This window comes from Lolium rigidum, chromosome 7 (genome assembly GCF_022539505.1).
Source record: "Lolium rigidum isolate FL_2022 chromosome 7, APGP_CSIRO_Lrig_0.1, whole genome shotgun sequence".
In the NCBI taxonomy this organism is placed as follows: Eukaryota; Viridiplantae; Streptophyta; class Magnoliopsida; order Poales; family Poaceae; genus Lolium; species Lolium rigidum.
Window position 1 is genome coordinate 159,448,102 of NC_061514.1, and position 16,193 is coordinate 159,464,294.

Consider the following 16,193-nt stretch of genomic DNA (forward strand, 5'->3'; position numbering starts at 1 on the left):
GAATTGTCCAGATGACAGTACTGAATTGGATGACCGATATATGACATGCAACAATCTGGTATATCATGTACAAGTAGGAAAATAGTAACAAATTGATCTATTTATGAATCTATAATATCTAAATTGGAGCAACCCACTAAGGATAATTCTCTCAACATGCAAGCATGCCACCTCATCAAGGTGCCAGCTCACCAAATAACACTTTTTCTTTAGTTTTGTTTTTTGCATATTTGAGTTAGACTCCTCACTAAATAGCCAACCTATCGTTGGAAAATTTTGGCCTTACACCCCCCTGTGGTGTTAGTGGGGATATGATCATATGAATCGTGTGAAATAACTGGCTAGGTAACTGAACAGTCGCCGGCCGGCCTTCTTCCCATCCTTCTGGGAACCGCTTCATTTGTGCCCGTTTCCGCACTCCACCTTGCCAGTGTTCTCCCTTCCGTAGATCACACGCTGACGGCCATGAGACCAACACAGTTCCGGGTCCTGACAACCTCTGATGCATCGACCAGATTCTAAGCGCCACCTGCTAGCACTTTGGTTTCTCATGCTTTCATGCTTAATCTTTTTGGTGCAGGGATTTCTTTGCCGTTCCTAGGTTCTGTGGGATTGGTACCTTAATGTGATTCACTCTTTGATTTAGGTGGTAAGTTTCAACGGCTTCAAGCATTTGGGCTTGATTTATTTTGCTATGAATTATGGTTTGTGTTCGTGCTGCTACCGTTTTGGTCCCAGGAGATATAGGATATGCTTTGTTCAGGTTAATGAAATTCCATTTCACCAACTGTGACACCAGTATGGCCTGTAATATCGTAGCATTAATAATTTTATTTTTTTATTTGCAACAGATATATACAGCATTGAGCAATATGAGAGAACATAAAGACACGCAAGTGGCAGCGAGGAAGCTTTGATTTCAGGTACATGCTAATCCTTTCTTCCTCTGGATATGTTGCTGATAACATTCAGTTATTTTTTACACATCTGAAAGTTCAGCAACATTCCTCTAATGCTTCTTATAATGTTCAGACTAAATATATGATTGCGCCAACAATCTTTGTTTGCTCACAGTAATTTGGTCGTTTGAGGGATTCATGTAAGATATGTAATCCTCCTATTACATGACTTTACATGGTCAGATATTATTGTTTACAAATAATGTCCATTTGTTAAAATATTTTATGTGTTCTCCCTCCTACATAATTAGCCGCCTATAGCTTCTTCACATGTGCTATCTGGTAATAGAATTTTTTTCACGGGTCATTCGCCAGCTGTCTTTTTGAAAGATGGATTGTGAGATCATATCACGTTGCTACCTTTCTGCCTAAGGCAAATATGCATGTATTTTACTTCCAGATGGAACCGGTACTTCACACTACCAAATGTATAACTAACAAAATTTGGATTCCCCGGATCTTCAATGTGATCACCGGTTTAACATGTAGTTCTCGATTTTCTTTTATCTTCAAGGGAAAGTGGATTTTATACATGACAATTAGGAATTACATATCGGCCTCATCCTCTTTTTTTTCCAAAAATAGATTTTCCAAATGTAATGTTACATGATTAAAAGAATGATTTCCATTTGTTTCTAATTGGTGCTTAATAAATTATGTTGTGTACCATAGATTGCCGCAGCAACGCGCGGGGTATCATCTTTCTTCTTATTACTAAACCACAAAGGTACAGATATAGACACAAACAACAGACCCGTCGTACCCACTTTTCATATCTTCGTTGTTTAGCGTAGGGAGAAAAAGTCTTTTGCAATGTAGCTGGAATTGCCAGGAACTACAGAAAACGCGACTAGGACGGACAGAAAAAATAATTGGTGTAGGAATTCCAAAATTCAGTACCCACAATAGCACACCAAATGATTCATGAAAGTGCAACTTCTGAAGATTAAAAAGTGCAAGTGATTCAGCAGCAAACCTGAACCAGAACAGGGCGGGGGCAGCACCAGCAGTCGAGCAACCAAGTCCGACAGGGGCAGCAGCCGACCACACCGATCAAGTTCCCGATGCCCCGAACCGCGCTTCAGTCCCCGAAGGCGAGCTCCACCCCGCGGCCTCTCTTACCCCGCCTTCGAGCAAACCAGGCCGAGAAGGAAAGGCGCCTTGCCGCCAGCAACCGGCCAATCTTGGTGCTTCGATCCGGGACGCGCGAGGATGGATGGCACGCCCGAACAATCCAAACTGCCATCAAGAACAAAAGGCAGGGAAGGAAGGAATACATAAATCACGTGATCCACGCCGGCGACGATGGCCATGACAGAAACAGTTCTTCACCGTACCAACCAAGAAACCACCAACCACCGTCAACACCAAAAAATTCCCAGCAAAGACGAGTCACGGAGCATGAAATCGAAGGCAGCAGGAACGATGGATCCGTGAAGCGTAGCAAGTAACAAAACGCAGATAAATAAAATAAAGCAATCACTGGGTAATGATCGTGGAATTGGAGAGAATCAAAGATCCAATCTTGCGGCAGAGAAGAATCCGGGGAAGGGAGGAAGAAGCGTACCAGGTGGTGGAGTTCAGTCGACTCTCCCAGCAGCAGCAGCAGCGAGGTACTACCTCCTTTCCCCGCCCATCTCTTCTCACCCCATTGTTTTCTCTCTCTTCCCTTCTCTCTCCGTGGCTGGATGCTTTGCTGCGGTGTGTGTAGTCAGTGTAGTTGCCAGGAAGAAAAGGCCGCCTCGGCACAGTAGGTCCAACGAAGACAGAACAAAAAACAGTAGGAGAGATTTCAGTGATTTGATTACTCGCGTAATAATGTGGCGTGCTGGCTTTTTTGGACGCGAAATTAACTGCGTCGTAATCGGGATCTGACTATTCTGGTGGGAGATCTGAATTTCGTGGATTTGATTTGAATTTTACAAGAGACTCCGCCAGCCAGCGTTGACCGGTGATGAGATGAATTTTAAAAGTATCCTCGCGCATTTCTACTTTTCTCTGTCCCTTCGGCAGAAATACACTATGATATGATGCATTTTTACATTGAATTGAAATGTAAGTAAAAAAATACGACTTTGAAATGTCAATACGCACCCTGTATATTTTTGGATAGATAGAGATAGCACCAAATTGACCGCATATATAAAGTGCGGACTAACGACATGCCATCATAAAGTGTATCGGTAGCTTTGCCCTCACACCAAGCATTTGCAACCCTCGGCACCAGGTTAAGTTTCCTCTGTGTTTGCCTACCCTCCTGTCCTAATTCAGAAAAAAACATAGCTCTATCTCTCTTTGTCAAGCAAGCAAGCTTAGGCCTCTTTTGATTTATATGATTTGTATAAAAGTTGTGTATATTATAGGAACCTGTCCTAAAAGAATTAATCCTACAGAAATCTTGTATGTAAATTCTATAAAAAAAAATATTAGGTCATATAGTACCTCATAAAAAGTTGGTTATATATTTTCATATAATTCAAGTAAGCATGATATTCCAGTTATATGTTTTTCCTATGCATTTTCTATCCTAGGAATCGAAAAAGCCTTTAGTCTTACCCGCGAGTGTCTTAATCGGTTTTCAAAGTATACATGTCGAAATGTCGAATGGCTAATGTGCTTTCTTTGGATCTCCAAAGAAGCAAAAGCTCTCTCTTCAGGGAGCCACGGAGTACTATTTTAGTACGTAGCAAAAAAATGTTTGGACTTGCTTCTCTCTCGTCAAGCATGAGTTGATCATCGGGTACGATGCAATTGTTTTGTTCTCGGTTAATCAATCCGGGAACCAAGAAGAGCAGAATCATGGCGCCCATGTGACTTGGCTCGCGGTTGCCTCGGTGTGGATAACAAATGTCACGGTTTCCTTCCAGTTCACCGTCAATGCTTGCTAGCTGGAGTGCGTTCCACTTTGTCGTATTTAACTGGAGCATTCGCATTGTTTTCTCCTCCAAAGCGAACAATGACACACAAGAGGCGCTCTCCCAGAGATACTGCTCGTAGTATGTACATTGGCTTAACCTTATGCTTCGTGTTAACTAGGAGTACTTCCACCGGTCGGGTTTATTAGTTTTGCGCATTACATTCTCATCCACCATATAATTAGAGATTATTTTGCCAATCCACAAGACCACAGCCATATCTCAAATTCTCAATTCAAACTTCAGCCAATTAAGTACTCACATCGTTACATAAAAATTATCTTAGATTTGTTAAAATTTAGATACGTCTTGATCATATTTATGTCTAGATACATCTAATTTTTGACAGACTAAGACAACTTTTATGAGATGCACGGAGCATGTTATGTCACTGCTATGCTAAAGAAGCCCCAATCCCATCCTAGAAGTGGAGTGAAACAAAAATGGATGTTGATTTGAAAGGTAGATAGATGATAATACACATGAGATTAACATAAATAATACGGAGTACTACTAAATCCAACGATTCAGACCGTCATGACCGTTGCTAGGCCGCAAAAGTCGTCGGTGATAACATACTACACAGGTCCTCACGATATGGATTTTAGTCGGAATGGGTGATGCCGCGCTTCATAGCTCACTGAACAAATATTAGAGGCCGCTGATGATAGGCTACAAGGTCGCGGATCATTCATGTCATATCCTCCAACAATGCAATATGCCCCCAGCACCTTTGTGAACACAAGAATGTAGGGATATCGGGGTCTCACCGGAAGCTTAGGATGCCATGACGCCTGCTCCCAAGCCAATGTGGAGTTACCTTTGGTACGATGGAAACAACATAATTGGTCTAAGCTATGCACTTTTTCAGGAACAACACAAACAAACAAAAAACCTACTATAAGCATGCCCAAAATAATTTTAGATAACTACTTTAACTAATAGACCTATGAAACATAATGTAATAGTGTCAAATAAAATTCATTTTAAATCCATATTATGAAATGCGGAGGGTAATATCTGATGACCCACAAGTATAGGGGGTGTATCGTAGTATCTTCGATAAGTAAGAATGTCGATCCCAACGAGGAGCAGAAGGTGTTGACAAGCAGTTTCGATGAAGGTTTCACTGTAAATGCTCACGTACAAGTATTCAGGGGGTTTTGATGTAACAGATAAATAAAGTACAAGTAAGTAAAATGCGAGAGAAATAATTGCAGCGAGTGGCCCAATCCTTTTTAGCACAAAGGACAAGCCGGTTTGTTTACTTATAATGACCAAACGTTCTCGAGGACACACGGGATTTTAGTCTAGTGCTTTCGCTACATACAGACTGATTAATCTTCATTGTTTTGATAAGTGTTGTGTGGGTGAACCCGTGCTAATGTACCGCCCTTCCTAGGACTAATACATACTTGTGATTATACCCCTTGCAAGCATCCGCAACTACAAGAAAGTAATTAAGATAAATCTAACCACGAGCCTTAAACTCGAGATCCTCGCGATCCCTCCTCGCATCGATATACCAACGGGGGTTTAGGTTTCTGTCACTTCGGCAACCCCGCAATTGGCAAACGAGTACAAGATACATTCCCCTAGGCCCATAAATGGTGAAGTGTCGTGTAGTCGACGTTCACACGACACCACTAGAAGAGTAACACCACAACTTAAATATCATAACATTGAATATTACTCAACCATAGTTCACTACTAACATTTAGACTTCACCCATGTCCTCAAGAACTAAACGAACTACTCACGAGACATCATATGGAACATGATCAGAGGTGATATGATGATGAATAACAATCTGAACATAGACCTTGGTTCAATGGTTTCACTCAATAGCATAAACAACAAGTAGAAATCAGCACCGGGAGAGTTTCCCCTATCAAACAATCAAGATCAAACCCAAATTGCTACAGCGGTGACGAGGTGTCATGCGGAGGAGATGGCGGTGATGATGATGAAGATGATGATGATGGTGATGGAGATGATGTCCAGCTCGATGGCGGTGACGATGGCGTCGATTTCCCCTCCGGGAGGGAATTTCCCGGCGGATTCCCGCCCGCCGGAGAGCTCTTTTCTCTCGGTGTTCTCCGCCCCGCGAGGCGGCCGTAACCCTTCGTGAGGATTCCTCCGTGGCTTAGGTCTTCGGGACGAAGGGTTTCGCGAAGAAAAGGAGGCGAAAGAGGCCGAGGGGGCCCCACACCACATGGTGGCGCGGCCGAGCCATGGGCCGCGCCACCCTATGGTGTGGGCCCACCCCGGGTCCAACCTGGCTCCCCTTCCGGCTTCCTCCGTCATCCGGAAAAATAGGAGTTTCGTAAAACTTCCTTCCACAATTGATCTTCCGAAATATTGCATCCCGACGGTGCTTTTTCCAGCAGAATCCTGGCTCCGGCGCTCGATCTCCAAATAATCATGAAACATGCAAAATAGATGAAATAACATAAGTATTGTGTCCCAATATGAAATATATCAATGAATAACAGCAAATTATGATATAAAATAGTGATGCAAATTGGACGTATCAACTCCCCCAAGCTTAGACTTCGCTTGTCCCCAAGCGAAACTGAACTCTGTAAACAGGTCCACATGTTTATGGAGTGAAGAGTCGATAAATAAAATACGGACAAAAAGCATCATATTCATTCTCACAAGACATTATAGTAAACAGCTTCCTCATATAACTCAACTTGAAACAAGTATAAGGTAATCACAAATAAAGGTGCATAAGGAATCATAATTGGTGATGGCAAACTTTGTTCTTGGTCAAAGAACAGTTAACAGATTATACTTTATCTATTGAGCAGCGCTCTTATATTAAAAGCTTATGGTAAACTTGCATACTCAATCATATTAATCATTGATGACTTTCAAAGCTATATTCATTCAAGGTAAAACTTGTACTAAACAAGAAAGAGTAAAGACATGATGAAGCAAATCATAATATAATAGTTCGATCACAACAACTCAAATGCTTGCTTGAGATGGAGGGAAATAGGTTTACTGACTCAACATAAAGTAAAAGACAGGCCCTTCGCAGAGGGAAGCAGAGATTAAATCATGTGCTAGAGCTTTTTCAGTTTTGAAATCATATAAAGAGAATAAAAGTAAAGTTTTGAGAGGTGTTTGTTGTTGTCAACGACCGGTAGCGGTACTCTAACCCCCTTGCCAAACAAACCTCCAAAGAGCGGCTCCCATGAAGGACGTTATCTCTACCAAGCAAGGTAGATCATCCCTCTTCTCTTTTGTTTACACATGTACTTTAGTTTATTTTAAGGATGACACTCCCCCAACCTTTGCTTACACAAGCCATGGCTAACCGAATCCTCGGGTGCCTTCCAACAATCTCATACCATGGAGGAGTGTCTATTGCAAAATTAAGTTGCTTACTGATGAATCAGGGCAAAACATGTGAAGAGAATTATTAATGAAAGTTAATTAATTGGGGCTGGGAACCCCGTTGCCAGCTCTTATTGCAAAATTATAGGATAAGTGGATGAAGCCACTAGTCCATTAGTGGAGGCTGCCTAACAAGACCGAAAGATAAAACACCACATACTTCCTCATGAGCTATAAAACATTGACACAAATAAGAAGTAATAAGTTTTGAATTGTTTAAAGGTAGCACATGAAGTATTTACTTGGAATGGCAGACAATACCATGCAGTAGGTAGGTATGGTGGACACAAATGGCATAGGTTTGGGTTCAGGTTTGGATGCACGAGAAGTATTCCCTCTCGCACAGTGTCTTTGGCTAGCAAGGTTAATTAGCAAGCATAAAAGTTGAGGGAAACAAACAAATATACATGTGATAGAAACAATCATGCATCTTACTTGTAAGCACAAACAGTTTTAACTTCAGAATACTAAGCTAAGAACTGATAAGAAAGATAATAGCAACTTCTACATGTATTTCCTCTATTCTTCTTAAACTCAAAGTGTTGTCACTATTGACCATTGCTAAGTTTGCCAAAACCAAATAGATTAACTCAATGCTCCCAAAGTGGTACCAATACTAAAATCAAGATCAATCATATAGTAGAAATTGCAAACTAAAATAAGGTGTGCAATATGTAAATGATAAGACTTCTCATTAATATTCCATAACGATAACTCACACCAAGGGATACATAGACAAACTAAAGGAGAGATACTTCCACACCGCAACCCATCTCATACGATAACTTCCCTACTCATGATATGACACTACTTGATAGTAAAAAGTAAAAGGTAATGATAATGTGATACCGCGGCACTCCCCCAAGCTTGGAACAAACCAAGGGGATGCCAATACCGATGATGGATTACTCCTTTGGCGATGGTGGTGATGAACTCTTCCCGCGCTTCTTAATAAACTCCTTCAACTTCAGTTTCTCAGCCTTGACAATTCCGCACTAAGATTCGAAGAGATTCATTGTTATCCGAGGTTGGCGATGACGACCTTGTGATGCGAATCGAATGGTATTCAATCATTCTTCTGAGACGGCAATTCTCCTCCTGGAGTATCTCCACTTCTCTTCTTAGAGCCCGATATTGATCACAAAACTCATCAGTAATCCGTAGAACTTCTTCCATCATGGGGAAGGAGTCGAGGCTAAGAGCGGGTGGTAGAGGTCCCCGCAAGTTATGAGAAAAAGAACGTTGAGTGTCAACGCATCCCACCAAGATTTGCTTGCTCCCTCCGGCTTGCCGATCTTGTCTTGATGGCACCTCCTTCACTTCTTCCTCCGAAAGCCCCTTGCCTTTGTTCTTGGAGACCATGGTGCCTCTAAACCGAAAACAGATCCTCGGCGTAAACAGCTCGAAACAAAACACGTCGAGAGAACGATATACGGACCTCCAGGGGTCCGGGGATTTTATAATAAAAAATTTCAGAACAAACGGAAAGTACCGCATCGAACTAGAGTCGGAAAGGGGAGACGAGGCGGCCGGACCATAGGTCGGCGCGGCCTAGGTCGGCCGCGCCGCCTGTGGTGGCACGCCCTCGTGCGTCCTTTCCACTCCGTTTCGAACTCGTAATTTTTCATATTTTCCAAAAACAACAAAAATAATGTTCGGAAAGTAAATCGCGAACTTTTCATTACCAGCATCGTTACCTATTCAAAGTCGAGTTCTGCGGACCGTCAATTTGTCCTTTGATGAAAGCCTCCGGTGTTTCCACTCGAATAATATCAACATCAACATTATAAGAATCACCCGAGATATAATGCTTGAGTCTTTGTCCATTCACCACTTGCGTAGCATTGCCTTGGAGAGAGCTAATTTTAATTGCTCCCGAACGATACACCTCCTCAACAACATATGGTCCTTCCCATTTCGAGAGTAATTTCCCCGCAAAGAATCCGAGACGAGACCGATACAATAGGACTTTATCCCCAATATTAAACTCTCTTTTGATGATCCTTCTATCATGCCATTTTTTAACTTTTTCTTTAAAGAGTTTAGCATTTTCATAAGCTTCACTTCTCCATTCATCTAGAGAACTTAATTGTAGCAACCTCTTATCACCTAGCAAGTTTAGGATCTTTATTTAATTCTCTAACAGCACTCGATAAGCTTTGTGTTCTAGTTCTAAAGGTAAATGACAAGCTTTTCCGTAAACCATTTTATAAGGTGACATTCCCATGGGGTTTTTATAAGCAGCTTCTATAAGCCCATAGTGCGTCTTTCAATTTACTAGCCCAATTCTTTCTAGATTTATTAACGGTTTTCCGCAAGATAGATTTAATTTCTCTATTTGATAGTTCTACTTGACCACTACTTTGAGGATGATAAGCGGAAGCAATTCTATGATTAATACCATACTTAGCAAGAGTTTTTCTAAAACCTCCATGAATAAAATGAGAACCTCCATCAGTCATAATATATCTAGGTACTCCAAATCTAGGAAAAATAACATCTAAAAGCATTTTTAAAGAGGTCTCACCATCAAGCACTTTTTGTAGGTATGGCTTCCACCCATTTAGTAACATAATCAACAAGCAACAAGTATATGAGTGTTACCTTTTGAAGAGGGAAATGGTCCCATGAAGTCAAATCCCCAACAATCAAACGGTTCAATAACAAGAGTATAATTCATAGGCATTTCATTGCGTCCGGAGATATTACCAACCCTTTGACATTCATCACAAGATAAAATAAACTTCCTTGCCTCTTTGAAGAGAGTTGGCCAATAAAAACCTGATTGTAGAACCTTTTGCGCGGTTCTATCTCCCACGTGATGTCCTCCATAAGCACCGCCATGACATTTACTCAATATCTCTTGTTGTTCATATTCGGGAACACACCTTCGCATAATACCATCCACTCCTTTTATATAAGTGTGGGTCATCCCGTAAATAATGCCTCAAGTCATAAAAGAATTTCCTCCTCCGCCGAGCTGAAAAGGTTGGAGGCAAGTACTTGGAAACAATAAAGTTAGCATAATCAAGATACCAAGGACTGTCTCGCGAGCTCACCTTTATTACAGCCAATTGTTCATTTGGAAAACTATCATTAACAGGAACAGGATCATAAGCAATATTTTCCAATCTAGACAAATTATCAAGCAACAGGATTATCAGCACCTTTCCTATCTACAATATGTAAATCAAATTCTTGCAAAAGAAGTACCCATCTAATAAGCCTCGGCTTAGCATCTTTCTTTGTCATAAGGTATCTAATTGCAAGCATGATCAGTATGAATTGTAACTTTTGAATCAACAATATAAGATCTAAATTTATCACAAGCAAAGACTACAGACTAACAATTCTTTTTCAGTAGTAGCATAATTTCTTTGAGCAAGCATCAAGAGTCTTGCTAGCATAATGAATAACATTTAATTTTTTATCTACTCGCTGTCCAAGAACATCACCTACAGCAAAATCACTAGCATCACACATAATTTCAAAAGGTAAATTCCAATCAGGAGGTTCAACTATAGGAGCAGTTGTTAAGGCTCTCTTTAGAGTTTCAAAAGCTTCCTTACAATCATCATCAAAAACAAAAGGTACATCTGTTTGAAGAAGATTAGTAAGAGGCTTTGAAATCTTGGAGAAATCTTTAATAAATCTCCTATAAAACCCAAAGCATGACCAAGAACACTACGAATACCTTTAACATCCCTCGGATAGGGCATCTTCTCAATAGCTTCAACTTTAGCTCTATCAACTTCAATACCTCTCTCGTAAATTTTATGTCCCAATACAATTCCTTCATTAACCATAAAGTGGCATTTCTCCCAATTAAGAACAAGGTTAGTTTCTTCACATCTCTCGCAAAACTTTATCAAGGTTTCGCAAGCAACTATCAAATGAATTCCCATAGACAGAAAAATCATCCATGAATACTTCCACAATACTCTCACAAAAGCCATGAAAAATAGCAGACATGCATCTTTGAAAAGTAGCAGGAGCATTACATAAACCAAAAGGCATACGCCTATAAGCATAAGTTCCATAGGGACAAGTAAAAGTGGTTTTCTCTTGATCTTTAGCTTTAACAAAGCAATTTGCGAAAACCCGTAATAACCATCAAGAAAGCAAAAATGAGTGTTTTTAGATAACCTTTCTAGCATTTGATCAATAAATGGTAAAGGGTAATGATCTTTCTTAGTAACTTTATTAACTTTTCGATAATCAATGCACATTCTATACCCTACAACTACTCTTTGAGGTATGAGCTCATCATTGTAATATCCCAGGTAATGGGGTTACAAAAATAGAGGAAACCGATGTGTGCATTGCATTCATGCATAGAAAATCTGGGGAATTTTCGCGCTTTAAAGTAAAACAGTCACAGTAACTGAAGTTTCAATTGACCTTGGTGGAATTGAAGTAGCTCATCAAGTCAAGCGCTAAAAACCTCAATGTGACTTTGTTAAAACCTTGTTTTGGGTAGAGATGATTTGATCTAAGGGGTTAGATCAAATGGAACTAATAATCAACACAATAACACTTTATTCAATGATCAACTACTTGATCATACAACATATCATAATATGGTAATCATTGCCATAACCTAAGAACATTTATTCAATTACAAGTCAAGTAAGAATAAAATGGAGAAACCATTCTTGACTTATCTTTTCCATGTCTTAAGCTAATCCTTGAACCTACCATGAACCTCATGGTATTCATTATATTTCAATCTTGGAAACAAGACAAGGAGATCAACTCTAGAAATATATATCCTTCTCTATTTCATATTATTATACATCAAACCAAGAGAGATGAGAGTTATACAATAATTATTAGAGAAGCAACAAACCTTGAGCTAAACCTTGGATATACATCCAAGTATTCAAATCATCATCTTTAAGAAGGAACCCTAGGATATTATCAAGTCATTCCTAGAGAGAGAAACCATTTATGTTAAACATAGATATTGATGATCACATCAATCCCTATGGAGCCTAACCTTAAGTTAGTATTAAAGTCCTTTCCAAAATAAGAGAGACCAATCATACAAAACATAGCTTTATCTATTTAAGAATAAAGGACAACAATTGAACTAGAGTATTAGGAGTACACCATAACCTAGAATAATCCCTTCTTATACAAGAGAGATCAATTATGGTGTTACACTCAAGTTAGTTGAGGCAACACTTGAGTTTGAGGGAGAGAATTACCCATATACCCAGATGATAATATCAACCTTATTTAAGTGGAACCCTAACAAAATATCTCAGGCATTTTCCTGGGATATAACCTATAGAGACAACCATAGCCATGTACACCCAAGAAACTATAAGGGAGATATTATGTTTAGTTAATCAAGACAACACTTGATCATGGAAGTGAAAACCATTCCATTAGAAATACTTTAGGAAGCCCAACCTTGAACATTATAAATTGAATGATGATCATAAAACCTAAGAACTTGAGGAAATGATATCAAGAACAAGTTGATCATGTCTAACCATGATCATGCTCTTGAGATATGTAAGGATAAGATAAACCCTAATAGGATAAGTAGTGTCATTCACCACATAAAATTATGGGGAGATCATTAGTAAGCAATCCTAGACTTATATCCCAACCTTTACTTGTGAACCACTTGGTGCTCACAATTAGAATATTACTATATCTACATTTCCTAAATTAAGGAACCCAAGAGAACCTTAGAGTTAAACACTATACTTTATGTAGTGAGAAACCATACCTCCATGTGACCAAAGTTAACTATAAAAAGAACTATAACAACTTAGTTACTTTCACAATAGATCCAGGCTATAAGAGCAAACTATTGGTATAAGATAAAACCAATTCTCAAGCCCTTAGTAATTAAAGGGAGAACGTAAACAATTAAACCACTAACCATATTACCTGGGTTAGGGAGATTAAAACCCTAGCCAATGCAATATAGTGCCATTCCATAGCTACAACCTAGAATTATATCTCAACCTAGATTGTATATCACATGGGTGATCACAAATGAAACCTAAACCACAATTAAGATTCAACCCATGTGTCATTAGGTAAATAACATTATAACCCTAGTACTACCTTTGGGGAGGGGTTATAATAAAAACTACAAGACCTTCACAAGCAAGTGCTCACATGAAATTATATGCATAGAGTTAAGTCCTCAGCTATGAGACCAAACCCAACCAATAACTTCTAGCACACTCATAGTAGAAGTACCCAACTCTAATAATAATATCAAATAGATATAATTCACAAGAAAACCAAAATAAGAGTATTAATTCATGTCTATTTAACATTTAGAATAAACATCACAAGTGTGCAATAGAATCTCATCTAAAATGCTTGTTCAAGTAGAACAACAACATAATAGTCAAGTATATTAAATCTTGATAAAATTAACAATTGAGAAACCTGCAAAAATAACCGAATTCAAATATGGAATTCAAATAGAAACCAAAAACGAATTGTAAATCGAAAAATAAAAACGAAATAGAAAACAAAACAGAAAATGGAGAGAGGACTTACCAGGCTTACTCGGCCGTGCAGCCAGCAGAAGCCCACCATCTCAGCCCGGCAGCCAGCCCGGCCCAGCACCAATACCGTTTCAACCCACCTGGGCGCCTTCTTTCTCCTTCCCCGCATGGTCGCCACCGAGACACCGTGATGGAGTTCGCCGGCCACCTCACCTTCGTCGATCAGGACGAGTGCGGACGCCAGAGACCAAGCCAGAGCTGCTCATAATCCCTCCCGCGTCCACCTTATCCAGTATCGCTAAGATTCGTGCCCAAATCGAGCAGCAACACCGTCGAGCATCCCGGCCAGTCGCCGCCGTCGTGCCGCCAACTCATCGAACGCCTAGAACTATAAATAGACCAGAATGATCTATGTGAACTCCTTGTTCTTCAAAGCCACTCCACTCTCTCTAAATCCCTTTCTACCGCTCACATTCATCCGAACTCTGTCGCCGGCGTCGGAGAAGAAGCCGACGATAGGAGCCGCCCCTGACTTCGGCAAGTGGTCCAGGAGATGCGCCTCGACGCGTAGAGCCTCCGTGCAGAAGCACGCATCCGGGGAACCTCCGAATCGAGCCAATTTTGAAGTTTCCCCTTCACAGTAGCTCGTCGGAATCGGCGATTGTGTGGTCTCCTCCGTCAATAATCCTCCCCGTCGAGTCTACTGCCAGCCTCAAGGTGAGATTGCGATCATTTAGAGCTTAATCCCGCCTCTTTTAGACCCCTGTAGCCCATAGTCGATCGATGGCCGGAGCCCGCCGCCGCAGGTGGTGATCTCCGGCGATGTTCCGGTGACCCTCTGTGAAAAGTAAGACCACCACCGTAACCAGTGAATCGAGGGGGTCCGAATAGTACTAGTCGCGCATGCTTCGGGGTGCCGTAAATCGGCGGCGCGCCGCCGTGCGGCTGACTCGCCGGCGTTTAACCGCCGGTGGAGTCAAACACCCTGGTCAAACTTGACCAGTCACCGCTTGCGTGGCAGCCTGCGTGGCACTGACCCCACTGGTCAGTGTCTGGCGCTAGGGTCTGCCACGGTACAAAACGTTTCAATAAATATTTAAAATTGCAGAAATTTGCTGAATCTTTGCAAGAATTTATAAAATTCATTTTAACTCAGAAAATTATAAATAAGATATCAAAATTCTTAGAAAAGAAAACTCTATCCAATAAAAATATAAAATGAAATTTTTATTTTTAATAAAAATTTAATTATTTAATGCCCGATTATTTAAACCTTTAATTTTAATTCCAAATTTAATTAAAATTCAATAAATAAGGAAAACTTTAAAAATTAAATAGAAACCAGTAAAGAAATAAAGAAAACTTTAAAACTAAATTCTTTATTTATTATTTTGTTAAATCCTTATTAGAGGGATTTAAACCCTATTAATAATTCTTTTAATTATTAATTCATTAAAAATAATAAAATGCCAAATCCAATATTATTTTTATTTCAAATTTATTAATAATTTCAACTTGATAATAAAGTTCTTATCCTAAGAACTAAATAGTAATTATGAAACCTAGTTCCATTTTAAATAACCTTATGGTTTCATAATTCCATGTGAACACTAAAACCCTAATTCTATTATGAAACCCTAGCTCCACCATTTTATGTGTAAACCCTACATGGTTTCTAAAATCTAAAAACTAGATATAACATGAGATCATGTACTTCCTCTTGAATTCATAGAACCATAATTAGCAAATTAATACTTGCTATGCTCACATAAAATCTAGGAGTCCTATTATCAATAATGTAATGTATGCATACCTACTCAACCTAGTTGATCAAGTAGGATCAACCAAATCTAAACCCTAGCTTCCATTACCAAAAACCTCATCTTTAATTATCCATGCCTAGCATCACACCATTGTGATGAACCCAAATAGCAACCATGCTTATTATCTTGTATTAACCAACCACACTCCACTAAACCTTACTAGTGTGAAATACTTAGGAACCATTCCATCTAAGAACCAACCATTCTTTGCTTAGGGAATTAAATAGCAAACCTAAACAATCTCAACCTAATTGATATACTTCTTATTATTTAAGAAGTATGTTCTTCAAAAGTTATTCTTTTAAAGTATATGATAATCAACCATTAACCATGCCATATAGTACTAAAACTGACCACTATTCTTTACTTGTTAACATTATGCCAATTATCATTCTTTGTGTGCTCAATTGATTACTATGCTTTATTATCTACCTGTTTATAATACCAAGTAAACCACACTTGAATAAGAACTTTGTATGTGAATCACTCTAAAAGTGCAACACACCCTAAACCAATCATTACAACTCACTCGATCCTAAATCATCGGGGTTAGGTCACGCTTAGAGCGATTGCATCTCATTCTTATGCATTATTGCATCTTTGCCA

General features: G+C 39.6%; 1 protein-coding gene across 1 annotated transcript in view; it reads right to left on the reverse strand.

Annotated features, from left to right (window-relative positions):
• LOC124675943 (protein NETWORKED 1A-like) overlaps positions 1 to 2,007 on the reverse strand; it is a 16,414-nt gene extending 14,407 nt beyond the window's left edge. The window contains exon 1 of the mRNA XM_047212032.1: positions 1,936 to 2,007. The gene's annotated coding sequence lies outside the window, so the exon portion shown is untranslated. The remainder of the gene's footprint in view (positions 1 to 1,935) is intronic.
• Between the last annotated feature and the right edge of the window lie 14,186 nt (positions 2,008 to 16,193).